We start from the raw sequence: 13,519 nt of genomic DNA, 5'->3' as shown, positions 1-13,519 counted from the left end.
TGGATTAAACATTACTGGAAGACGCAGGGCCAGCACATGTATAAGTTGTCTTTGCTTCTACACACTAGCAGTGACCAATCTGAAAATAAAATTAAAATAGTTTCACTCACAATAACATCAAAAGAAATAACAGTGACAGATAAATTTAGCCAAGTTAGTGCAAGACGTTAACACAGAAGTCCAGAAACAGATTACCACTGAAAGAAGATTCTAGTAAACAAGATATCTGTGCTTATCATTTAGAAAAATTAACATGGCAGTGCTACCTACAATAAACTACAGTTTCCCCTTACTCTTTCAGAAATGAAAGTTGCTGATTTGAAAATTCATTGGGAACTACAAAGAAACCCAAATAGTTTGAACCGTCTTCAGTCCCAGTAGTGAGTTTGGAAAAGAATTGCTTTCTAAAGTCGAAACTCATTGGCAGGCTAAAATAAGACAATGAGGTACTGACACGGGCTAGAGATTGAAGGAGTGAGTTAAAGCGTGGACTAAAATTGTGTTTGTAGTCAGCTGATTTTAGTAAGGCACAGTGGATGAGAGAATTGTCACTGATGCCAATAACTATCACTTTTACAAGTATATAGCCAAAGATAAAACCTTTAGGTTGGCTCCCCACCTTAAGTGATATACATAAATTAACTACAAATGGAACAGATACCCAAATCTAAGAGCTAAAACTAATGACTATAGAATAAAAATAAGCCTAAGTCCTCCTGACATTGGTTTGACCTTGGTTTCTTGGCTATGAAACCAGAAACAAAGTAACAAATGAAAACAGGTCAATTAAGACTTTATCAAAACCAAAAAGTTTCTGATTCAAAAGATAACCAATGGGGCTGATCTTTGGCTCAGTTACTGAATTCCCTGCTGTATAACCATTCGGACCTAAGTTCAGATTCCCCAGAATCCAGGTAAAAAGCTGGGCATAGTGACACATGCCAGTACCTTCTGCTCTGAGACAGATGGGTGCCTGAAGCCCATTGGCTGGCCAGCATTGATTATATTGATTAGCTTCAGATCCAAAGAGAGACCCTGTCTCAAAGTGTGTGTGTGTGTGTGTGAAACTATGGAGTGTGACACCCAAAATTTCCCTGTAGTCTCCATGCGCACAAGCACCCATATACTTGTGTGCACGCTTCGACACTATCAAGTACATACAACACACACACACACACACACACACACACACACACACGAGCAAAGTATAAAAGCACAACCCCACCAAATGGTAGAAAGGTGTTAGCTCATCGTATATATCACCAGACTCTAAAGGCCACATATATAAAGACTCCTACAATTAACGACAGAAAGGCCACCCAGGATGAGCAAAGGACTTGAATAAACATTTCTCCAAAGATTTTTAAAAGATTTATCTATTTATTATGTATACAGTGTTCTGCCTGCATGTATGTCCACAGGCCAGAAGAGGGCACCAGATCTCATTACAGATGGTTGTGAGCCACCATGTGGTTGCTGGGAATTGAACTCGGGTCCTCTGGAAGAGAAGTCAGTGTTCTTAACCTCTGAGCCATTTCCCCAGCCCCAAAGATTGTTTTTAATGTCATGAAGAACAATAAAAGTGCTGACCTTCATTACCATCAAAACAGCAATGAGATACAACTTCTTATTTGATGGCAACAATCTCCTAGATGCTGACAAATGCTGGCAAGGTCAAGGAGCAATGAGGACCGTCCTGCAACACTGATGCTTTGGCTGTTCTCATCCAGTTAAACCCAGAATTACTTACGACCCAGCAATTATACCTAGATATATACCCAGAGTAATTGAAAATGTGGGGTTTTTTTTTTTTTTGAAAAGCTGTACAGAAAGAAGCCTTCAGGGCAACACCATTCACAGTCACCAAAAAGTGCAACGTCTCATTGGCCTCCAGCTGACAAGTGACAAGATGAAGTTACCACGGTGAAAACTTCAACCTTAGAGAGGAACCGGGGCAGTGAGTAGACTCAGCAGGTAGCAGCGCCAGCTGTGCAATGTTGATGGCCTGGATTCAGTCCCAGGAATTCATGGTGGGAAGACTGGTCTCCTGAGAGTGGTCCTTTCTCCAACCTCTGCACAAACACTGTGACATGTGTGTGCAGCCCTATCCATTATAAACACACACAATAGCAACCAGTGAAGTTTTAAAGGGAATTCATTATTGACACGCTAAAGAAACCAGCCACCACTTGAGCTACATTGTATGATACCATGTACAGTAAGAGTCCAAAAACATACAAAGTTTATAGAGTGAGAAACGGTGTCAGCACTTGCCATGATCTTTGAAGGAGGAACTAGGGGTCTACTACATGATAGGTATAGGGTTTCCTATGGGGTGAATAAAATATTCTGGAATGAGATAGTACTGTTCATTGCATAGTTATATAAATGTGTTGAATGTCACCAAATGGCACACTTTAAAATGGCAACATTTCATGTCATATACGTTTTCCCAGAAAACATAAGCCAATGGCACTGCTAGCTGTGATTTTTCAGCTTGTTTTGAAATAACTGGAGTTGCCGAAAATTAGGATGGGAATATAAAAAGTTATTTTCTCTTCTTCAGGTTCCCTGAATTGTGTTTTACTTCATTTGCTTTATTGCTTTCCCCTATTTCCCTCATTACCTGTCTCCCTTCGTTCATTGGGCTTCTTTTAGTTTTTATAATTTTCTCACTGATGCCTTTTTAGGGTGAGAAAAAAAAAGAATGTTCTAGTCAGTGCTCCGGTCTGGGATGACACACACGGAATTTAACTTTGATATCCCGTTCATGTCCTTTCATTTGGACTGGTCTCTGTCACTCACAGAGACGTTCCTTGAAGGACCCGGCCATTCGTTTTATAGATTGTTCTTTATTTGAGTTGCCTTAAGTTTGCATGTAGTTAGATCCTGAGGCAAAGCAACCCCGACAGCTGTGTCATGTCCTGTGTCCTCAGGGCTGCAAGTCAGGAGGCTTGCCTGTCCCGCCTCCGTGTTACTAGGTGGGTGGTCTTGGCCCCTGTGCCCCAAATATACTGTACCCTTTGTAGTTCAGGGGGAACTTAGAGGGAGATGTTTTGAACCTGTGTCCAAGTCCCATTTTTCTTTTTCTTTTTTTTTTTAGTTTTTTTTTTATTTTAAATAGCTTGTTTTACATGTCAATCCCAGTTCCCTCTCCCTCCCCTCCTCCCGCACTCCCCTTCCACCCTCCCTCCCACCCTATTGCCACATACTTCCACATAGGGGATGTCTAGAGTCTATCATTTTACTCTTGGTAGGGTCAAGGCACTCCCCTAAGAGTCCAGGCTGAGAGAGCATCTCTCTTTGTGCTATAGGCACATGAAGACAGATTGTATACCAGGAATAGACACTGATCCACAGCTCAGAGCCCCATAGGTTGTCCAGGCCTTCTCACTGACACTCACATTTGGGGGGTCCAGATCAGTCCCATTCTGGCCTCCCCACTGTCGGTCTGGGGTCCAAGAGCACTCCCCTGTTCAGATCAGCTGTCTCTGCTGGTTTTGCCAGCCCATTCTTTGCCAATTTGCTCATCATTCCTCTCTCTCTGTCACTGGGTTCCTTGGGTTCAGTTCAGTGCTTAGATGTGTGTTTGCCTCTGCTTCCATCAGTCCCAGGATGAAGGCTCCCGGATAGTTATAGACATCAAGTTCATTATCAGGAATGGGCATTCGAGGTGGTCCTTCCACTATTGCTTAGCTTGCCAATTGATGTTATACCTTTAGATCACTCGAGGTCACTCTGGTGCCTGATCTGTCTTCGATCCTATGATTCCCTCTTCCCCCTATTCTACCCCCACCCCCTCAACTTCCTGTTCCCCCATGACCAACTCCCTTCCTCTTTACCCCCTCTATTCTTCCCAGGTCCCAATACCCCCCCCTCGCCCTGTTCCCCATCCATTCAGAGGATCTTGTCTCCATCCTCTTCTCTTGGGTACTATGTATATATGCATATCTTTTAGGTTCTTTCCTGTTTCCCAGACTCTCTATCTGTGGAAGTGCAGACTGGCCCTATCTTGATCCATATCTAAAATCCATATATGAGTGAGTACATACCATGTTTGTCTTTTTGCGACTGGGTTACCTCACTCAGGATGGTTTCTTCCAGTGCTATCCATTTCCCTGCGAATTTCAAGATTCCATTGTTTTTTTCTGCTGAGTAATACTCCATTGTGTAAATGTACCACATTTTTTCTATCCACTCTTCAGTTGAGGGACATCTAGGTTGCTTCCAGGTTCTGGCTATTACAAACAATGCTGCTATGAACATAGTGGAGCAGATGCCCTTGTTGTATGAACCTGCCTCATTTGGATAAATGCCTAAGAGTGGAATTGCTGGGTCTAGTGGTAGATTAATTCCCATTTTCCTGAGGAATCTCCATACTGATTTCCAAAGAGGCTGTATGAGTTGGCATTCCCACCAGCAGTGGAGGAGTGTTCCTCTCTCTCCACATCCCCCAAGTCCCATTTTTCATGGTCGTAGTTAGGCTCTCTGTTGCTGTGACAGACACCATGATCAGAAACAACTTAGGTTTATTCAGCTCTCAGGTTGTACTTAGATTTATCTCAGGTTACAGTCCATCATGCGGAGAAGTCAAGGCAAGAATTCCAAGAAGCTCGCGCAGAAGCCACAAAGGAATGCTGATTCCTGGCACCCTTCCTCTGGCATGCTCAGCTACCTTTCTGATGCAGCCCAGGCTCACCTGCCTAGGGACCGCGCTGCCCATGGTGGACCGGGTCCTCCCACATCAAGTTAGCGATGGAGAAAATGCCCCACAGACATCTGTTGGAGATAATTCCTCAATGGAGATCCCCTCTTCCCAGCTAGGTCTAGGTTCGCGTCAAGCTGACAAACACTATGACACTAGTCATCCTGTTGCCTACGACCATCAGCGTCTATTCATGTAGTTCTTAAAGAAAAAAAAAATAGGTTGCGGTGGCTCTCGCCAGACGGGAATTCTCCAGTCCCCTTGTTTTCCCTGCACTGTTTCTGTGGTGCCCTGCTGAAAGGAGGAGCTTCTCCTGCTTCCCTGTGAGGTCGGTTTATTCGTCACACAAAGGCAGTAAGCGCGTTGGTATTGCACAGTTTTGTGACTGGATGAATAAATGTAAAATCTTGGATTGCTTTCATTACTGTCATTTATCTCGATGCCCAGATCACCTGAAATGTGACTAGTAAGAGCTGCTTTGTGCTGGCACCTGTCCTTTTGACCTCTCCTGTCACTCAAGTTCTTCTTCTGTTGTTGGTTAACTGCCAGATGTCCCACTCCGCTGTGCATCCCCTGTCTTAGCTCTGTCACCACCCATGTCTTCAAGTCTACGTTCTCTTCAGCAGAAACCAATATTTAGAGACCCAAATTTCTGGTTACTGTTGTAGCTCTTATTGAGGGATCAGAAATGCTGAGTTTCTGCCTTACGGAAACTTTGAGATCTCCCATTAGAACCCTTTGCTTATTTTGTTGTTGTTGTTCTTTGCTTGTTTGTTTGTTTGTTTGGTCCTATGGATGGGACTCAGGCCCCTCCATACAAAAGTGAGTGCTCTACCGTCGAGTTGGACCGCCCACCCCTTTAACTAGATAGACACTTCATAGAAACACTAGAGAGAAAGGACGCCTCTTCCTGTTTCCTTGTGCCAAATCAGTGTGAATACTTTTGCGCTTCTTATCCTAGTCCGCTTTGCATCACTTTAATAGATGCCTGAGGCTTCTAAAGTCCTAATAGTTCTAGAGGCGGAACAGTACAATGTCAGGACTCAGCATCTGGTGATGGCCTTCACCCTGTCTCGTCTGATGGCTGGAGGGAGATGGCAAGAGAGCAAGAATGAACTCATCTGTTTTCTGTTTGTTTGATTTTCCAAGAGAGGGTTTCTCTGTGTAGCCCTGACTGTACTGGAACTAGCTCCGTAGACCAGGCTGGCCTCGAACTCAGAGATCTTATTGCCTCTGTCTCCTGAGTGCTGGAATTAAAGGTGTGTGCCACCACCGGTCAGCCACAAACTCATCCTTTTTTTTTTATTCTCAAAGTAAATGACCTCACTCCCACAATAATGCAATTGATCTATCTGTGGCCTGATAACCTCTTAGCAGTCCCTCCTCTTATCACTATTGCAGTGAGCGTTAAGTTTCCAGCACATTTTGGGGCGCACATTAAACCTTCTTCTAGTCCTACATAGGAACAAACAAGTATAGTAATTGCAAACATACAGTGTATCACTTACGTCTTCCTTTTGACACCAGTGCTAAATCCTGGTTGTTTCTTCATGCTGTTGTGAGAGCTCCCTTGTCTCCTCCTCAGGACTGACTGGCATCTCCCCGAGCTTCTGAGCCCCATGCACCAAGTCCCACTTCCTTCTCCATACATGCAGGAGATGGGTGTTTATTGTTTCACTCCTGACGAAAGCAACTTACGGAAGGAAAAGTTTATTTGGTTTCGCTTACAGTTTCAAGTTATAGTCCGTCACTGAGGAGAAATCAAGGCAGGAGCCCAAGCAGCTAGTCACATCACGTCTATAGCTAAGAGCAAAGAGAACTAATGCGTGATAGTTTGCTTTTAGCTGTTTTTCTCTTCTTACATTGTTCAGGACTAGGGGATAGTGCCACCCGCAATGGGATGAGTCTGTCTTCTTATGTCACTCAACAGGCTAGGCAGTCCCCCACAGACACACCCACATTCCAATCTGCTCTAGATAATTTCTCATTAAACTTTTTTCCCTAGTGATCCCAGATTGTGTGAATTTCACAGTTAAAACTAATGGGCACGGCCAGATCGTAAGGCTTTACCTGCTGGAACAGCCCTAAAATACTGGCATCAATGTTACCTTTTCAGTTGAATTCCTTCACTCAGCTACGTTCCAGAAAGTGAGAAAATAATATATTTTTAGACCCCCCCCCCCGCACCATTTTTCCTACTTCTAAGCCTTCACATTTCTTTCTCCTCTGATGATAGCTGGAACTCCAATAGTGAACTGAAATTCCATGGACCATCAGCAAAACAATAAAACTACATCTGCCTGTCAGATGCCAGGCTCCGTGCTGCGTGGTATGTGTGTGTGTGTGTGTGTGTGTGTGTGTGTGTGTGTGTGTGTGTGTGTGTGTATGCAATCTCACCTTTGCATCCTAAAAACAAACAAAATCTTGGCTGAGCAAAACAGGAGGTAAAGGATGTTGTCCTGTGGCATCTAGAACCCAGCCTGTTGCCTTTCTTTCTTTTTTTTAAATTCATCTATTTGTTTTACATCCTAGCTGAAGCCTCCCCCATCCTCCCCTCCAGGTCCCTTTCCCCGTTCCCCACCCCTCCCACTCCCACTCCCCTCCTCTTCCTTCCTGCAGAGCTTTGGAACCTGTCCCCTGCTACAGTGCTCTACGTTGCTGTGACTGGGCTGTCATACTGGCACACATTTCCCATTCTTCTGCAAAGTAAGCCTCGTTCTGGGGCCTGACCCCTTCCGTCCTAACTATAAAGGACAAGACTCCAAAAGAGACTTGAGGGAAAATGTGGGCGAGATGGTTGTCCGTTCAAGGACCCAGCCGTAAGGAGCTTCAGTGGATACGTGTGATAGAGATTCCCGAGTCACAGCTGCCGAAACAAGACTAGACGTCCCCCACTTTGTCCAAAGGCAGATCACGGCGCAGTTAACTAGGAACTTCTCTTCCAGGTGTGGCTGTGTCTCTCATGACCTTGGCCCCTGGGCTTTGTTTTCTGAGGTGTGTAACGGGATGATAACATCTTCAGAGAGTTTTGTGTTAACTGCATCGTTGTGTGTAAGGGTCTAGGATGGTGCATAGTAAGCACGAACAGTGATAATGCACAGCCAGCGTGGACTCAGACTCTTGACCTTGGCTTTGGAGACTTTAATATTTATAGTGCTGGCGCGAATAAGGAATCGGAGCTGCCAAGGCTACATTTAATCTCCGAGTATCCTTTCCCCCGGTCTTTGAGGGGAACATTCTAGAAGAACACCGTCACTCCGAACAAGGACTGCCTTTCTCAGCCTGCTTTGCAGGTAAACTGTGACCGTGCGACTCAGTTCTAGTGAGAAGTGAGTGGCAGTGACAGGTAACTGCTAGGAAATGCCTTTGTAAAGACCCCTGCCCTTTGCCTGGCTTCTGCTTTCCAGATGGCTTGAATTCAGACATGGTGGCTACAAGCTTCACCGCCTCCCTGGATGACAAGACAACCTGAAACTAGAAAGGACACAGGCTGAAATGGGAAGAAAGGACCTGGGTGCCGGCTTGCAGTTTCAGCTGTGGTCTGCTGACCTCTGTCTGTGGGAACCAATGATTATTTGGGGGGATTTCCATTGCAGCTGAACACAGCCCTCACCGACATCCCAAATACAACCTAATTTTAAGGTGTTTTAGCAGTGTACAGGCTGATGACATAGTTCATTCAGTAACAGAGCACAGGTGCAGTGGACTAGCTCCAGCAGCCTGGAGTCTGATGGTGGTAAGGTTTGTGCTTCCGTGGGTCCATGACGCCAGCTTACAACGGGCAAATGAGGCTGGTATGCCCCAGAGATCTCCCGAATGGCAGCAGTTTTATTGAGGAGGTGGCAGAGTTCCATCACAGGGTGAAGACTCTAGGCCATGTGTCCCCTGTGTTCCCTGTGTGTTCCATCGCACATCTGAATTCAAGGCGTCCTTGGTAGGCACGGACACTGGGTGTTTGAGCTTGGGTGATTTTGAGGCTCTGTTAGCAGCGCATTGGACAACAATCGGAGGGAGGTGACTGTGCAGTGCTTTTGTAGGTCAGCCTGTACCTGGGCATAAACAAGTGAGATGCTTTCAGAGCATGCCCACAAAAGACATCTGCTTGAAGAGGAGACGTGCTAGAGAGGAGAAAATAGGTCTGATGGGACGATATGGCAAAAGGAAGTTTCTGTAATCTCACCCCAAAGAGTTTAGTGATCGCAGAGACATATTTCTGTTTCACCTGTCAGTTAACGAGTAGATCATCTGCTTCTATCTGGCTGTGGTGGCGACAGCTAATTGTCTTACCCAATGTAGGTCATGCCCTTCGTCCTCATGAATATAACCCAGATGTCAGGCCAGTGGGTCAGAAGCAACACTGTATCATAGTTCCCTGAGGCCTGAGGTGGCCATCTGACTAATAAGAGGCAAGTTTTGCCTTCCTCACATAGGTGCTTCCTGTTTCCTGTGTGTGTGTGTGTGTGTGTGTGTGTGTGTGTGTGTGTGTGTGTGTGTGTGTGTGTGTGGCTGTCGGGACAGCAGAAATCTTACAAGCCAGACACCGACAATAACAGCCAGCTGCATAGAACTGTCCAGATCCCAGCTCCAGGAGCGTTGATCCCTTTTCCTCTTTGAGGGACCATGACAGGACTCTGCTTAGTGCTGCTGACACAGTGTCCTAACCGAGACACTGCTCAGTCCTGAGGGGCAAAGGGCTTTCTGTTGGAGCCTCAGGCAATTCCCATTTATCAAACAGGATATGAGGAAAGCTCAAAACTGAAGCAGTCCCCAGACTGACGTAGCTCTGCCGAGGAAGTGAGGCCTCCAACGGCCCTGGGAGCGCTACTCAAACTGTGGCTCTTGCTACACAAGCCGTGGCTCTGGCTGCAGCTGGGAAGTTGCAGTATTGAGCAGAGAGTGAAAGTTTACTTCAGTGACCGCAAACTCCATTCTAGTGTAAGAACTGTTCTAATGGTGAGGAATTTTTTTTAAAAAGTAGGTGGACACAGGGCATACTGAGTTTGGTTCACTGTATAGTGTTTTGTTTTTTACCCAGGGTTGGCATTCAGATGCATGCTTTTTATTAAAGTTTCTAACACTGGATTCTCTTTTATCCTCCCCGGGTAGCCATATAATGGAAATTTTAAGTTCCCAATGGAATTTTTGTTTGTATTTCATTTGTAGCAGTGTAACTTATCCCGTGTGTGTGTGTGTGTGTGTGTGTGTGTGTGTGTGTGCCAGAAGTCAACTTCAGATGTTTTTCTCAGGAATGCCTTCCATCTTGTGTTTTGAGAGAGACTTCACTGGTTTGGAACTTGTCAACTGAAGCAGACAGGCTGGTGGGAGACTGCCTGTCTCTGCTTCCCCGGTGCTGGGGTTACAAGTGTGACTACCCCCCACCCCATCCCCCCTCTGCTCCCCAGGGAGAGTGAGGCCTTCCATGGGGGATCTTCAAAGTCTGTCATATCATGCCGGGCAAGGCCTAGGTCCTCCCCCATGTGTCCAGGCCGAGAGAGCCTCCCTCCATGTGGAATGGGCTCCCAAGGTCCATTTGTACACCAGGGATAAATACTGATCTAGTGCCAAGGCCCCATAGATAGCCGAGGCCTCCTCTCTGACACCCACATTCAGGGGGTCTGGATCAGTCCCATGCTGGCCTCTCAGCTATCAGTCTGGGGTCCATGAGCTCCCCCTTGTTTAGGTCAGCTGTCTCTGCGGGTTTCACCAGCACAGTCTTGACCCCTTTGCTCATCACTCCTCCCTCTCTGCAGCTGGTTTCCAGGAGTTCGGCTCAGGGTTTAGCTGTGGGTGTCTGTCTCTGCTTCCATCAGTCACTGGATAAAGGCTCTAGGATGGCATATAAGGTAGTCATCAGTATCATTATCAGGGAGGGCATTTAAGGTAGCCTCAATGCCAGTTGGTGTCATCCTTGTAGATCTCTGACCTGCTGAATCAGAATCAAATCTACATCTTAACAACCCTTCCAGCCCAGAGGCCTGGGCATAGTAAACTGGAACTATGGGCATCAATGACCTTAAGATGAGGCTGGAGTGGCAACAAGAGCAGGATCTTTGGTCCTTCCTTTAGCAAATGCGCTTTTCTCTGGCGACACCTGCTGGTCGAGGGTGACAAATTGACAAACAGACTGAAATTACACATCCTTCCTCTTTAGCTAACAGTGACAGCTAAATTTCCCTGAAGCCCTGTGTGTCCCAGAATGCTAGGTTTCAGATTTCTCTTTGCTAACTTGTGAATAGAGTTCATTAGTACATACCTGGGAGGGGTATTATCCTTCAGTTAGTTACCTGTTTTAGTTTGTTTGTTTGCTTACATTACATACTCGTATTCTGTGCTCCTTATCAACGTTTGGGGGTTTTCACTAGGGGATTTACTACAGTGGTTGTTTTAGGGAAATAATAAGACAGTCTTTATCTCTCATTCAAGATTCCTAATGAGATAAAGAAAAGGGAAAAAGAGCCCTTTGAATTCTTAGAGATAGAAATATGAGTGGGGGTGCGGACAGCCTCCCTTTGGGAAACAATGGGATGAATTCAAGTCACCTCTCTCTTTCCAAGGCAAAAGGGACCTGATGAGGTGTAGCCTGGGAAGGTGGGATTAATTCAAGTCACCTCTCTCTCTCTCCAAGGCAAAAGGGACCTGATGAGGTGTAGCCTGGGAAGGTTTTGTTCTTTCGGATTCCACACAGACATCCAGATTAGGAGTGCCCTGAGGGATGCCGGTGCGAGACAAGAAACCTATGGACAACATCCTCCCGAAAAGTCATGAGAGATAAAGCCCCAAGTCAGGCCAGGCAACACCTTCCGCGTACGCTTCACCCTGTAGGCATCCGATGGCCACCACAGTCAGTTTGCAAAGCTGGCATGCTTTCTAACTGCAATGTTTATTCCTTTTGAATATCAGCTTGAAACGCAGCCCCTCCTGCTCATTCCACAGTGATTGAATCCAGCAGAGCTGGTTAAAATGAACTCTTGTTAAGATTGTATCTGAGAGTCGGTAGTTGAGAATTTCATGCAGATTCAACGTGAAAATCCCCAGGCCATTCAGCAAGTCTCTTGCTTTTGGGTATTTAGATATATAGCCTGTGTGCTGGGACAGGGAGCTCTTTGACGTGAGTGTCTAACAGAAATGGATGTCCATAGCTTTTGCTTTGTGGAGTTTCTGTCATTTCTCTTCTCCCTGTCCCAGCAGGCCTCCATCCCTAGCATTGCACGCCCCCATCAAATGCCAGGAAACCTCACAGCTGTCCCCACTGAGACCCATCAGAATCCAAGGCATGGAATGACTCAGCTCATGATTTTTGTGCCTAATCTTATACCTTTACAGACAATAAGGGGGCTGGAGAGATAGCTCAGTGGTTAAGAACTCTGGAAGCTCATCTAGAGGCTCCAGGTTCAATTTCCAGCACCCACATGTTGGCTAATAACCATCTATAACTTCTGTCTCAGAGGATCCAAGTCCCTCTTTTGGCCTCTTTGGTCACCAGCCATATATATGGAGCACAGATATACATGTAGGCAGAGCACTCATAAACAAACAAACAAAAAGATAAATAAAAGAATAGTAGGTGATTATGAGTGTGTTTCCACAACAGGGTGAGTTGCTCACATCGATCAATCCTCCTTTGGGGGGATGGACAAGCTGTCGTTTTTCTCTCCTTCCCACTTGGTCTTCAGCAATGTCATCCATGTCTTTCACCTGCCATGGCTGGGCAGAGCATCACAGGAATCCGACAAATGCGAATTTGGATCTTGGCAACCCCATCGCTTTGGCAAGTCCTTGCCAGCCAAGCTTAGGTAGTGCGTCTCCCCTCTTCTCCCCTGCCCTGACGCAATGAGTCATCAAAAGGCCTTCAGTGCACAGCCTTGGACCTACAAGAGCAGCAACTGTCTCCATAGTCCATGCTGCTCTCTGCTGTTCTGCGGGGTTCACCTCTGGGACAGATTCGTTATGTAACAGCAGCCTGCTTGGGACAGACGTTCTGTCCTAACCACTCTGTAAGGATGTCGAGGTCTTTCGGGAATGGAGTCTGACAGTCACTGACCAGCCCTGCTGCACACCCACGAGGACTCCAGTCTATCATTATTTACTCCAAGCCCAACCTGGGCCCCAGCTCTAATGGGAGTCCCCAAAGCTAGCATGTCCGGCCTATGGTCCAGGCTGTTCCAGCGACACTGATAAGCAGCTTGTGTCTGTCTGGCCCAGTCCCAAACCAGGAGAGGGTCTCAGTCTCTCCCGCCCAAGCGTGACCTTCTTATTGGCCGACACTGCCTAACAGACTGGCCGAGTCGACCGCCAGCTGTATATCACTAGGAGATATTTGGTTCAAAGTTAATCTTTTACTAATGGGACCACATTCGGGTGTACATCCCACATAGTACCTCTTCTGTTACGCTTATCTACCCTTATTTTCTAGCAAATGCCAAGATCTTGGCAAATTGTGACTAAGCACATTTTTCGGCAGTGAATGTGACAATGAAAATAGAACCGAGAAACAAAAGACACAAAAGGGAACGGCAGGTGAGGAACTCTCGTATTAGCCTAAAGGCACGGGATGGCCAGCGTGCTGGTCTGGAAAGCTCACACCAAGCTCACACCGCTGAACAACACAGCAGAAGCTCCTGCCCAAGGGAGGAGCAAGACAGGCCCTGGCATGTGTGGGTGATGATGGGCCTGGGATAGCTCCCTGATTTGTTTGTGCTTGAAGGATTTTAAAGTATGTTCAGGGTTTAATAAGCTTCACAGGCTTGGAATGAGAGGTGTATCTTCCTCATTGTCGTCTAAAGAGAGCCTTCCAGGGAATACACACATCAAGGA

The 13,519-nt window shown here is 46.2% G+C and overlaps 1 protein-coding gene across 1 annotated transcript in view; it reads left to right on the top strand.

Annotated features, from left to right (window-relative positions):
- Positions 1–13,519, top strand: part of Slc44a1 (solute carrier family 44 member 1) — a 167,879-nt gene that overhangs the window by 136,641 nt on the left and 17,719 nt on the right. The gene's annotated exons all lie outside the window — the stretch shown is intronic.

Source organism: Mesocricetus auratus, unplaced genomic scaffold, assembly GCF_017639785.1.
Source record: "Mesocricetus auratus isolate SY011 unplaced genomic scaffold, BCM_Maur_2.0 Super-Scaffold_6730, whole genome shotgun sequence".
Lineage (NCBI taxonomy): Eukaryota > Metazoa > Chordata > Mammalia > Rodentia > Cricetidae > Mesocricetus > Mesocricetus auratus.
Note: the sequence above shows the minus strand (reverse complement) of the source record. Positions and strands in the feature narration are given on the sequence as shown.